At 46.8% G+C, this 13,903-nt stretch overlaps 2 long non-coding RNA genes across 2 annotated transcripts in view; one reads left to right on the top strand and one right to left on the bottom strand.

Annotated features, from left to right (window-relative positions):
• LOC128339065 (uncharacterized) overlaps window positions 1–13,903 on the bottom strand; it is a 49,524-nt gene that overhangs the window by 7,195 nt on the left and 28,426 nt on the right. The window lies entirely within an intron of this gene.
• LOC128339066 (uncharacterized) overlaps window positions 11,235–13,903 on the top strand; it is a 45,553-nt gene continuing 42,884 nt past the window's right edge. The window contains exon 1 of the long non-coding RNA XR_008312816.1: window positions 11,235–11,957. This is a non-coding gene — a long non-coding RNA (uncharacterized LOC128339066). The remainder of the gene's footprint in view (window positions 11,958–13,903) is intronic.

Below are 13,903 nucleotides of genomic sequence, written 5' to 3'. Positions count from 1 at the left end.
GGAGAAAAACTACACAGTATCTTCATCATGCAAATGTCTTGTAATTCTCAGGGGTTCATTAACGGGACTGATCTTGTCATTTGTCAGTACGAACAAAGCTAATGCCCCCCCGAGTTAATAGATAAATATTTTTAAATAGGCTAATTTTTGACGCCTCTGATAAATGCTACTACCCAAGTCTTTCAGTTAGTATTTTGTTACAGGCATCCATCCAGCAGAATCAATCAGCCCACCTACACACACACCATTGGCTTCAGTTATGGTTAGGGCTCATCCAGGTGAAATGGTTACTCTTCCCTACAAGTCCTAAAAAGATGAACTTTTGACCACAGCCTCCTGCATTTGTTAACTGGGTTCAACTGTATGGTAGAAAAATGGCTGTAGAGGTAGGAACCCATACCTGTTTTTCCCCCTCAGTCAGTTGTTCAAGTGGGATTGATGTTCAGGTAGAGTTGTATGTGTGTGATGTTAGATGTAAGAAACTGTGACTTGGAGTCAAAAGGGACAGCTTGTTTCTAACCTAAATACGGATGCAATAAATTGATCCCTTTATTTAAGAAAAATCCATGTCAGTGTTGTCTTTCTCTGCAGCCCCATCTCCAACCACATGTTCTTTCGGCTAGCTCAGTTTCTCCTCTCCTTTTATTCGATTTGAGACTTTTGTCCCCTTCACAGACCCCTGCAACATACATAGACACGTTATCTCTGCCCATCCAGCCTGGAGCAGAGATCTGGGAGCTCAAAAGCTCGCTCATTACTTTGGGATGTTTCAGTAAGTATTATCCTACTGTGACTTTTTCGTCTGACACGTCGGCTGATTTATAGCAATGCTTCTCTGTACACAGAGACCAGTTTCCCCCTCTCTGGTCAGTTTAGGTAGGGAAGCTAGCAAAATCACTTTTCTTTATTTACTAGCTGAGTGGAAGAAAGTGGCCCCGCTCCCCGCTCTAAGCCTATCACTTATTGACTTACAATATCTCTACAGCGTCTTCCAGCCCCCAAGGCAACTTATAACCCCAAACAATGTGCAGGATAGCTAAGACAGTAAAAATATTCCTTTTCTAAAACATTAACATTTCTTGTCCTACAGGGCAAAAGTAAACAAACTGTTTTGTGGTGGTGGTGGTGGTGGTGGTGATGATGGTGATGATGATTTTACTGTGGTGGTGATGTTTTACTGCACAGCTAAAACTTGAGTGAGTCTTTGGGCAGTAAGAGACATTTAAGCCCACAATTAATATGACGATCCAGAAACGTACCAGTTCTGAGAGCCAGAAACCTCCGACACCATCTTTCTGGGCACAAAGTTGTTCACCTAATAAGCTAGGGCTATAAGGTCTATCACCTAATAAGCTAATGGCCCCCGCTTGAAAAAATAGTGGAGATGGCTGTGCCAGCACTTAGGCACACACTTCCGGGGCAGGAGAGCTGTTCCCATCTGACCTGGCGAGGCAATGAGGGTAACAAGAGGGGCCACTGCTCTATTCTCCCAGCCCAACAGCCTTCTGATTGTCAGCCTTCTCCTGATTGTCTACACTGACTGGCAGCGGCTCCCCAGGGGTCCAGGCAGGAGTCTTTCCCATGCTACCAGGGATTGAACCCGGAACTTTCTGTATGCAAAGCAAATTCTCTGCTACAGAGCTACAGCCCCTAGGGGGAATATTTTGATGACTACATTTACATGACTACGTTTAGCCACCCATCCAAATGCAAACCAGGGCAGACCCTGCTTAGCAAAAGGGCCAATTCATGCTCGGCTCTCCTCCCATTCTTTCAGCAGACTGCACATGTGTGGCGTCTTCTGAGTGAAGCCAGGATAAAACCAACACCCCTCTCCCGCCCTGAAAAAAAATCCAAGCAAAATTGAAGTTTAATTTTAGACTTAAGCTAATCAAAGGGATAAGATAGTCGACGCTGCACTCCACACATGCCTCACACATTGTCTTCCCATCTCACAAGAAACGTCAAGTTAATTTTACTAAGTAGCTAAATTATAGACACTCGGAGGTAATCAAAAAAATGATGTAAATTCAAACTTTCAGAATTAATCACGCTCGGAGTTCACAGCACCTGAATGAAACAGCTGTCTGGCTATATTTAGCGAGCCCATCTCACGTGGTCTTTCTGCGGTCTGTCTTCGCACCATCTGTACTTCACTGACTCACATGGTTTTCGGGGGCCAAACTATTTCCTGAATGCTCCCCCGCCACGCCCGTCTCCCAGGACCCTCAGCCTTTTGCTCCGAGCAAAAAGATGGATCAGATGCATCAACACTGCATTGTGGCCCAGAGGAAGGCGGTTGTGGGGAGGGGAGTTCTCTGCTACAAAGTGGGTCAGCTGGAGAGAGCCTGTTTGCTTCTGGCTCATCCTGGTTTGAAAGAGAACAAAGAGAGAGAAACCCTTAATGAACCAAACCTTTTTCAGTGCACAGTGAATAATAAAAGCACCTTGCAGTTGGAAAAGCTGGCATGAAATGACGCTCCCCCCACCCACAAAACTTTGATCTAATTAGTTTAAATAGAGCTTAAAAAACAATTAGAGCACCAGGCAAAAAGGAAGGCTTTGAGAGGAGCAACATATGTTTAATGAGTGTTAACCTGGAATCCATCTGAGGTTTGGAGAACACAATGGGGACATTTTCTGCTGGGTCACACCTGAAACCGGGGATTGAGGCTGGTTCCAACTCCAGAGCTGAAGCTCGGAGACTGACTGTGCGACAGGAAATGGGGGAGCTCAGTTTGTTACCAGAACTTCCCCTGTGCCGAGGAGTTGGACGCGCCGAACCGACTCGGGTGCCGATGTTCGAGCTGTCTAGACATCTGAGCCGGAGGCTGCACAAACAGCTCGTGCACATCCCTACTAAATGGATGGATGGTCTGACTCAGTATAAGGTAGCTTCCTAAGTTCTTTTATGGCTTTGACTTCCTTTGAAAATGCTCACATGCTGGGCCTGAGAAGGACCCCTGGAACTCTCATGGAGTGCACTTTTCCAAAATATCAGTGTGACCCCAGTAGCCACACTAGATAGCTTTGGTTATCCAAAGAGCGTCAGAAGTTGAACTAGGCTGCCCAACTAACCTCACTACGTTGAAGTTATGGGAGGAGAGCTGGAGGCAAGCAGGAATTCTCCCCTTTGCTATGCAGGGCCCACTCTGGTTTGCATTTGAATGGGAGACGGCATGTGTGAGCACTGGAAGATATCCCCCCTTAAGGGATGGGGCCACTCTGGGAAGAGCAGAAGGTTCCAAGTCCCCTCCCTGGCTTCTCCTGAGAGAGGCTCCTGCCTGCAACCTCAGAGAAGCCGCTGCCAGTCTGGGTGGACAATACTGAGCTAGATGGACCAAGGGCCTGACTCGGTAGAAGGCAGCTAACTTTGTCCCTCTGTTTGCCGCTCCTGCTAGGAGGCGACAGGGATGCTTTGGTCCTCCACAGGGTGGTTTTCCCATCCGACGACCACTAGATGCCACCCAAATGCTATCCATTGTTTCCTAGGCGCGCCAGGGACTGTGCATTTTTTGGCACTGCATTCTGTTTGCTCTGGCCATGGAAGCAGCAGGTTCTTGATGCTCTGTATGAGGAGCAACTCCGGAGCCCTGCAGCAGCAAGCCTGCACCTTCTGCGTGCAAAGCCAGACGCTCTGCTGCTGAGCTCAGTGGCCCTTTCGCACCTGGGAAGCCGCCTTAGACAGAGCCAGAGCTTCATCAGTGTCGTCTGCACTGCCTTGCAGCAGCTATTTCCAGTGTTTCAGGCCGGGGTCTTTCTCAGCCCTGCCTGAAAATGTCAGGGATGGAACTTGGGACCACCCACATGTAGAACTGAGCCCAGCTAACTGAGCGTCCCCTGCTCAATTTGAGCCAAGAGGCACCGTTTTAAAGTGGCGGTTCTCTTTATTGAGCAAGGGGAGCGCAGCAGGCCTTCTCTGTCCCCAGCACAGCACCCCTCCAGTGGCTGTTGCTGGTGTCTCTCTTGTGTTCCTTTTTTAGATGGCGAGCCCTGTGGGGACAGGGAGCTTTTCCATTCATTCATTCATTCCCATGTAAGCCACTTTGAGAACATTTTGTTGAAAAGCGGTCTATAAATATTTGTCGTCTTCGTATGGAAATTGGGACCTCCATGTGCAAGCAGGGTGCTCTGCTGCTCAGCTCAGTTCTACAGCCACCTTCTTCACATATGAAGCTGCCCTAGACTGAGTCAGGTTCTTCAGTACTGTCTACACTGACTGGCAGCAGCTCTCCAAGGTTTCAGGCAGTGGTCCTGCCCAGCCCTACCTGGAGATGCTGCCAGGGATTGAACCTGGGACCTTCTGCATGCAAGCAGATGCTCTGCCACTGAGCTACAGCCCCATCTGCCAAGGGGAATATCTTACAGGTTCACATGTCGTTTCCCTTCCAAATGCAGAACAAGGGCCTCAAGAAAGGCCCTCCGGGAAAGGATGTTTAGTAATGCGAGAAACCTCACACAGGCCCTGAAGTATCCCATTATGCCTCCCCAGAGTCAGTCATGTAATAGTCCTAATCAGGACAATTATTATTACACACATAAAACTTTCTACAAAAGCTATCAGAGTGCATAGCACATAGCACACATAGCAAAAGGAATGAAGCTGTTTCCCTGTCCCAAAGGAAAGACACCCCAAAGAGGTACCCAAGTGAGACCACAGCAACAGCCACTGCTGTGGAGGAGAGCTGGTCTTGTGGTAGCAAGCATGACTTGTCCCCTTAGCTAAGCAGGGTCTGCCCTGGTTGCATATGGATGGGAGACTAGAAGCGTGAGCACTGGAAGAGATTCCCCTCAGGGGATAATGGGGCTGCTCCGGGAAGAGCATCTTGGTTCCAAGTTCCCTCCCTGGCAGCATCTCCAAGATAGGGCTGGGAGAGACTCCTGCCTACAACCTTGGAGAAGCTGCTGCCAGTCTGTGAAGACAATACTGAGCTAGATGGACCAATGGTCTGACTCAGTATATGGCAGCTTCCTATGTTCCGCTGGAAGGGATGCTATGCTGGGCTGAATAAGGACAGTTGCTCTCCCCCTGCTAAAGAGGAAATAGTCCCCACTTTCAAAGGTGCCCCCTTACTTAATTTGCAAGGGTGTTTTTTTGCATGAAATGCATCAACACTCTTTTAGTCATATATGGCACTTTTGAGTATATTGGCTCTCATATTGTGACCTGGATTGCTAATGGAGTCAATGCATTTAAATGAACCTTGTTACTGAAAATATTTATATGCTGCTTTTCAGCAAAAAAACAAGTTCTCAAAGCGGTTTATAGAGCAAGAGGGAAAAGGTGGTAGTTCCCTATCCTCAAATAAAAAATATTTTTATTTATTTTTATTATTTTTTGCCCAAAGGTGTCTTTCCTTTCAGAGATAAAAGGAACTCGGAGTGCACAGAAGTCCTGAACTTCTTTGTTATTAATCAAGATTTGCATTAGCAGCTTAAACTTCTTTGAGCATTAAATATTCAGGCCCTGGAAGTGGGGGAAGAGAGAGAGAGGCAGGGAAATACTATGATCACTGCTCGGTTGTGGAGATGGCTGGCAGAACGGACTGAGGAAGCTGCAGACAGAATCTCTCTCCAGCAGGGCAGTCTGTCCAGATGGGGACTGGGAAAGACTCCTGTCTGAATCTCTGGACAGCCGCTGCCAGGCAGTGTAGACAATACTGAGCTAGACCAGCATAGGAAGCGGCATTCGACCGAGTGAGACCATTTCATTCAATTTTTATACCACCTCCCATAAGACATCCCAAGGCAGTTTACCTAAGTTAAAATACAACAGAATTCCATCAAAATCAGATCTAAACCTTAACATCAGTTAAGCAGTAAACAACAACAACAACCCCACCATCAAAAAGACGCAGGAGAGAGCTGAGAGACCCGGCAGCCCCCTAAGGGGTAAAAGCCTGAACAAGTAAAAAGTTCCTTAGGTGTTTTGTTTTGTTTTCAAAATAAAGCAGCCACAGATGTTAAAGAGCAGACATTAGTTGAAGGAGAGGAAAAAGAGGAGGCAGGGGGAAAGATGTGGTCTCCCAAGGTGCCCCCTGTAGGATCCGTTGCAATTGCTTCTTCATGCCCCTTCCTGGCAATGCGGGGTCCCTGCTTCCTTGGGTTCATTCGGAGAGTGGGAGAGGCATCCCCTTGGCACAGAACGGGGTGTCTTTTGGCAGACCTGCAGATGGCAGCCTGCTCGGTGTGGTCTTCAGGCATTTTTGGACAGCAGATAACCATTATTATACCATCACTTATTGGTGATTGCTTTTGCACAACAGCTCTCTCTCTCTCTCTCTCTCTCTCTCTCTCTCTCTCTCTCTCTCTCTCTCTCTCTCTCTCTCTCTCTCTGGGTGTCAGTGGCCTGGCAAAGGACTCCACTGAACCCATTCTTGTACACAGCAGTGTTCCCACTGGAGCAGCTCCTAATTTTAGCCGATGGACAGAGTGTACCAGGTTGCCATCTAAATTCAATATTTTGAGCTCTCTCCTGTGCCCCATTTTCTTCTCAGCAGTGCTGGTGGAATTGTATGACTCCAGGGGCCCATCTGACAGTATCTCGTCTACACAGACGGGCAGTGGTTTCTCCAAGGCTGCAGGCAGGAATCTCCCTCAGCCCTATCTTGGAGATGCTGCCAGGGAGGGGACTTGGAACCTTCTTCTCTTCCCAGAACAGCCCCATCCCCTCAGGGGAAGATCTTACAGCGCTCCCATGTAGTCTCCCATCCATATGCAAACCAGGGTGGACCCTGCTTAGCAAAGGGGACCAATGGCCTGATTCAGTATACAGTAGCTTCATACACTTCTTGAATATGGAAAGTCAGAAATTATGCCATAGTATCACAGACTGCTGGACAAACCATTTCCAAACTCCATAGAACACATGAAGAAGTGGCCCACTATCAAGTCAGAAGCATAGTCATTTGAGCTCAGCTTTGTTTAAACCGAATGGCAGCTGTTCTCCCTGGAAACACCAGAAATTTAACCTGGGATCTTCTGCAGCCAACGCAGGAATCCTCTCATGGAGATATGGGCCATTTTTAATATATCTAGCCTGGTCCACCTTGCTCAAAATTTACTGCGCTGTCTGGTAATGACACTCCATTCTCCCATTCTATCGTAGGCCTCCTACACAGCTGGCTTCCAGGCAGCCCTTTCAGGAGGTCAGGGCCAGATTATGACTGAACGAAGCCCTAAGCTCCATCAAAACGAAGAGTCTCCATAGCACTACAAAATGGGCTGCAAATCCACCCTGGCATATCACGCACTCGCCCCCTTTGCCGTACTGCTCTCGGTTACAGCAGTGTTGATCTCGAGTGGCGAATGCAGCCTATAACCCTGATGGCAGGCGTGGGTCTAAACCAGGCCCTGGCCCAATAACATTTCCATATAGTTTAGTTATTTCTGCATCGATGTATAAACTCAATGGGATAAAGAATTGTGCAGCCATATTTTTGTTTTGCCAGGACAATAATATCGGCTTTAGAATCCCCTCCACACGCTTTCTCCTTTACTTTTCAACCAGTTAGGTAAAACTTGGTTTTTGTTGTTGTCTGCAGGTTATTCAGAGGCTAGAAAATCAGCCAATGGTGCAGAGGGGAAATGACTTGACTGGCAAGCCAGAGGTTGCCGGTTTGAATCCCCACTGGTATGTTCCCCAGACTATGGGAAACACCTAAATTGGGCAGCAGCGATATAGAAAGATGCTGAAAGGCATCATCTCATACTGCGCGGGAGGAGGCCATGGTCAACCCCTCCTGTGTTCTACCAAAGACAAACACAGGGCTCTGTGGGCGCCAGGAGTTGACACCGACTCGAGGGCACAGTTTACCTTTAGAAAAATAAGAAGGATGGGTACCAAAATGCAGACCCGAAATACAAAAAGCAATGAAGGGCCGAGTAGATAATTGGATGTATTAAATCTCAGTAGAAAGAGAAGGTACACATGGGTCAAGGATGAACATATAGTATGAAGCAACCCAGTGGGTAATCATACAATTAACACAATGCGGAAACAGACAAATTGCCAAGACACGTGGCACTCAGACAACCCTTCGAAGGCTTCTTCAGTCAAATGAAAGCCCAATATATCAGTCCATGTAATATTAGTTATGATTGTACTCACATAACAAAGTCCTCCTTGAGTCCAAAAGGGAGCTGGCGATCTCCAAGTCCACTTAGTATATCAAGAATGTCTCTCTCCATCTTCAAGTGAGGCAATCAATTACGCTTTCAGATGGACTTCTGGTGTCTTTTCAAGAAGCACAGCTAAGTACTGCCTTGCGCCTCCAATGGATCTCATTAACTCATTGGCACCAGGTCGAAGTCGGTCTCCAGGTTTCTTCTTATCCTTAAAAGCGCTGCTGCTCCCTGTGAATCACCACAATCACTCAACTCACCCCTGCTAGCTGAGCAAAGAGACACCTTTTAAAAGAGACAACCCTCTTCTGTTTAGCAGGGGGAGAGCAACTGGCCCTATCCAGCCCCAGCACAGCATCCCTCCAGTGGTGGCGGCTGCTGGTATCTGCCCTATGTTTCTTTTTAGACAGTGAGCCCTTTGGGGAGAGGGGAACATCTTATGTATGTATTATTTATTTTTCTATGCACCAACCGGTACCTCTTGATACCAGTTGCAGGGGAGCAACAGCAGGAGAGAGGGCATGCCCTCAGCCACCTCTTGCCTGTGGGCTTCTCAGAGGCATCCCAGTGATGGATGCTGAATCCTGGATAGGCCTTGGGCCTGATCCAGCAAGGCTGTTCTTAAATTCTTACGTAACTCTTCAGATATCTGAAGACAGCTATTGTGTCCCCCCCCCCGGATTTCTCTTCTCCTGGCTAAATATACCCATAGGAACATAGGAAGCTGCTGTATACCGAGTCAGACCATTGGTCTATCTACCCCATATTGTCAACACTGACAGGCAGCAACTTGCCAAAGTTCCAGGTAGGAGTCTTTCCCAGCCCTTTGGGGAGAGGGGACCATACCTGGAGATGCTGCCAGGGTTATTTATTTATTTATTTATTTAAAATATGTATATTCTACCCGTCCAGTGCACTACTGCTCAGGGCGGCTCACCACAATAGGATAGACACAAGATACAATAAAAGTAATAAAATTAACTCAATTAAACAAACAAAAAAGTTGTCAGATTTAAAAAAACCACAATCATTATTAGGTCCAAATTAAAACTGAAAATTATCAAAAGCTAAAGAACTGCATGCAAGCAGTTGAAACTGCATGTAAGCAGACGCTCTTCCGCTGAGCTACGGCCCCCTGTTGCAAAGCCCATATGCTGTAAGCATGCTGTTTCCCATCCAAATGCAAACCCAAGTGAAGCTTGCTTAGCAAAGGGGACAATTCACACTCGCTACTGCAAGACCAAACTTGCTTCCCAGACTTCTCTCACCTTTTTTGCTGCCCAATCCAGTTTATCAGTCCTCCTCCTTAAAATGTGGCATCTGGAATTGGACTCAGTATTCCAAGTGAATTCTGAACCAGCATATTTTGCCCCTTCTGGGTCCCCCTCACCCACCGTGCCAATGGCCAGCTTCTCTCCCATCACCACATATCGGAAAGTAAATGTTACAGAACCTGTTTGAGCTGCAGCTACGCTGAAGTACAAGCGGATCCAGTGTGAGATTAAGCAATCATTTTTTTCTCTTTAAAGGAAGCGTTACTGTCTGGGCACCCTGTCAACTGGAGTAAATTGGAACTCGTGCCCCTAGGAATCACTTCCCCGCAAGCTCTGCCTAAAGCATGGGAAATGCAAATTGCTACCTAAAGAGATTATGTATTTAGGTATTTAAAATACCCAACAATTTTACACAACTGTTTAAATTTAAATCTGGATTCCTGTTATTAACCAAACGGCAGCAGATATAAAAGCAGTGGAAAGCACTCATGGTTATTCAATTGGGGGGGGGGATTAATATCTTGAAAATGAAATCCCTAGGAGACGTCCAATGTTGCTTCCCCCAAAGTACTTGGAAGAAGTAAAGCAGAGGGAAATGGAACTCCTCTCCACCTCTATATGGATTACAGCATCCAGAAGCAGCAGCACATTCAACTCAGGGTTGGAGGGATCTTAAAGGCCATTTAGCCTAGCCAATGTTCTATGCAGAAGAATCATACCACAGTACTTTCATCCTAAACCACACCAAAGCATTCTAAATCACACTAAATCACACCTTTGCATCCCCCACCCCTGCCAAAGCTGTTGCTGGACTACAACTCCCATCATCCTCAGCCACAACAGCCAGGGATGATGGGAGCTGTAGTCCAGAAACAGCTCCCTGATAACTCCTGATACCGGTCAGAGCCCTGATATCTCTGCCCGCTCCCCCATGACAACAGGCTGGGCAAGCATCCTGCCTTTATTTTATTTAAAATGTTTATATCCCACCTTCTGGTACAATACTGTTTGGGGCAGCTAGACCCAGATGTATTTATTGTATTTTTATACTGTGCCATCCAAAGGCTCTGGGCGGTATTAATTTATGCATTAAAACCCACTAGAACAGACAATAATAATAATAATAATAGTAATAATAAATAAATACAAGACCTCTCTGAAAAGACGAGTCTTTAAGCATGCCTTAAGAATGGTGATGGTGGAGTTCATTTGGGAGGATGTTTCAGAGTTGAGGGGCCTCAACTGAAAAGGCCCCGTCTCTGGTCCCCACCAATCAGATCTCAGTCAAGGGCGGGGCGGCAAGCAGGGCCTGAGATGCAGAACGGAGGGCCTTGACCGGTTCATATGGGTAAATCCTTTTAGGACCCCTTATCCTATCCTACCCAACCTTTCAAACATGAAAAAGGGCCTTCACCTGCCAAAGGACTTGAGGGAGGGAGTAGGGTAAGTATTTTTGGCCGGGACTTGTGTTTAGTGCCACCAAATTCCCAAGGAAAATTGGCCTCTTCAACAAGGACTGTGCAGAAAGACCCAAGAAATGCTCCTCCTTCTCAGCAATGCATGCAGGCAGTTCAGGGCGACACAGGTCCCTACAATGTCCAGTAATGGAGCAACTCTTGACTTGTCAGCCTTGTTAAGCAATATAGGACGCTGCCATGTACCGAGTCAGACCCTTGGTCCATTACTGCCTTGTCTACACAGATCGGCAGTGGCGTCTCCAGGTTTGTAGGCAGGAGTCTCTCTCAGCCCTATCTTGGAGATGCTGCCAGGGAGGGAACTTGCAACCTTCTGCATGCAAGCAGAAAGGTGCTCTTCCCAGAGCGACCCCCTTCCCTAAGGTCTCCGCGTTCTTACACTGCTCACACATGTAGCCTCCCATTCAAATGCAAACCAGGGTGGACCCTGCTTATTCCAGGTGAGATCTGACTAGTCAGTGTAGAACAGAGTGGAACCATTACCTCCCCCGTTCTGGACTCTCTGCTTCTGTTCACACAGCACAAGTTTGCATTAGCTTTTCTTTTAGCAGGAACTGGGTAGGTAAGGATCAGAATCTGCTAGAGTTTATTCTGCTTAGGCCATGTCAAGGTTTTTGTTTTGCATTTAACCCAGTAGAGGTGTTAGCTACTGATTTTGTGTATTTTAGGTTGATTAAATCCCAGCAGTACATTTAGAGCAATTAGACACACATCTAATGCCGTGCATTTATCCTGTGTTGTCTGGATGAGAACTGGAATACGTGTCCTCCCAAGGTCTGGGGGCATCACATGGGTATTATACAGGAACCCAGCGCCGGCAGTCTTTCTCAAGGAGCAGCAATTGTGGATTCTCACCAAACCCTCGCTCACACACCCTGAAAGCTCTGTTTGCAAATCAGTATTCCATTAACGCTATGTCGTAATAAATGAATACACAAATTGGTAGCCAGGAGACAAGGCAGAGTCAAGTATTAATATGCAGACATTTTCAAAATATATGAGCGGAGGATCTCGCTCAGATAAAAATGATGGAAGCTGGCAGGAGGATATAACTACAGAGACGGGAGAGCAGCAGAGGGAAATGGTGAGCCTCCAAGGTTTTCCGAGGGCAACGGTCATGACTAGGAATGATTGTATTCTTGGGGAAATAGTTGGATGGGGATAATTAAAACTGGTATGTGGGCACTTTGTTACAGAGCTCATGGGCTTCTGAGCAGTGGTGCTCTTACCCCTGGACTTCGGGGCCAAAGTCCAGGGTCTCCATACCCCCTGCCCCCCCCCACTCCCCCAATCCTCTTTAGACTGTCCTGGGTGGTGTGGTTGCTGCTGGCCTGTGCTGTGCCAGGCGGCCGAGCGTGATTATGACCTGTGCCAGGCACTTTAGAGGCAAGCTGGGGAGTGGGGAATGAAATATGTGGGATGAGAATATGTTAAGTTGTGTGTGTGTGTTGTGTTTATGATCTGTGCTGGGGGGCAGTGTAAAAGCTGAAATGGAACCAAGCGGGCCAGAATAATCCCTTAAAAACCAAACTGGATCGTCCAAGCAGCAGGATGTGCTGGAGAAACAGCCAGCAGCAAGAGCACGGAAAAGCCGTCTGCACATGCCTCTCTGTACATCATAGCTATTCCATTAAACGATTAATATTCCTGATTCCACTGCACTGCCTTATTCTTGCATGCCGTGACTTTTCCCCTTGGATTCTACAGTTATATTAAGGGCTTTCCATGTTCACGCGGTGGTGATACTCTTCTATTTATCAGGAGGAGAGCAACTGGCCCTATCCAACACCAGCACAGCATCCCTCCAGTGGCTGTTGCTGGTGGCTGTCTTATGTTTCTTTGTAGACTGTTAGCCCTTTGGGGACAGGAATCCATCTTATTACTTTATTATTGTTTACTCTATGTAAACCGCTTTGGGAACTTTTGTTGAAAAGTGGTATATAAATATTCATTGTTTTGTTTATGTTAAGGGCTTTCCATGTTCACGCAAGCTACTGCATACTGGTAAATGGCAGCTGGTAAGGGCCGTGCCCTTAGATGCATTATTTAGAAAATATGGATGTGATATCCAGTCACTCTCTCTCAGCCTAACCTACTTCACAGGGTTGTTGTTGTGAGGAGAAACCTAAGTATGTAGTACACCGCTCTGAGCTTCTTGGAGGAAGAGCGGGATATAAAATGTAATAATAATAACAACAACAACAGACAAACATCTGCCACACAATACACCAGATATAACTGTAGTTGAGAAGAAAGAAAAACAAGTCAAAATAATCGACATAGCAATACCAGGGGATAGCAGAATAGAAGAAAAAGAAATAGAAAAAAATCACCAAATACAAAGATCTACAAATTGAAATTGAAAGGCTGTGGTAGAAAAAGACCAAAATAATCCCAGTGGTCATTGGCGCCCTGGGTGCAGTTCCAAAAGACCTTGAAGAGCACCTCAACACCATCGGGGCCACAGAAATCACCATCAGCCAACTACAAAAAGCAGCTTTACTGGGAACAGCCTATATTCTGCGACGATATCTATAATAACAACAGCAACAACGGTGACAATAAAATTCAGGCATCCCAGGTCCTTGGGAAGGACTTGATGTCTGGATAAAACAAACCAGTCAATAACACCTGCCTGACTGTGTAAATAAATAATAATAATAATAATAATATGGTATCCTATACTGTGGTTAATTCCAGCCTCACCAGCACCCCTTGGAGCTGGACGGCTGTCAGAGCAAAGTGGTGGAGAAATCACGTTGATAGGGATAACCCCTCAACAATAATTGTAGTTGAGGGACAAGGCAGGGAAAGTATGGGAAACCCTTTTTTAACCTCAATTGCCTTCCAAATCTCTCTCCCTCCCCCCCCCCCTCTCTCTCACACACAGAGACCTCCTGTAATGTCGCTTCTGCAAGAGCATTCACAAGCCTATTAACTGTGCTTCAGGTGGCCCGCATTCCTGCCCCCACACCCTACCAGGAGCTAGGACAAGGCTGCACAACTTCAGCCCTCCTGCAGACACTGGAC

Source organism: Hemicordylus capensis, chromosome 17 (genome assembly GCF_027244095.1).
Source record: "Hemicordylus capensis ecotype Gifberg chromosome 17, rHemCap1.1.pri, whole genome shotgun sequence".
In the NCBI taxonomy this organism is placed as follows: Eukaryota; Metazoa; Chordata; class Lepidosauria; order Squamata; family Cordylidae; genus Hemicordylus; species Hemicordylus capensis.
The sequence above is the reverse complement of the archived record's forward strand: the minus strand, read 5'-3'. Positions and strand labels throughout refer to the sequence as shown.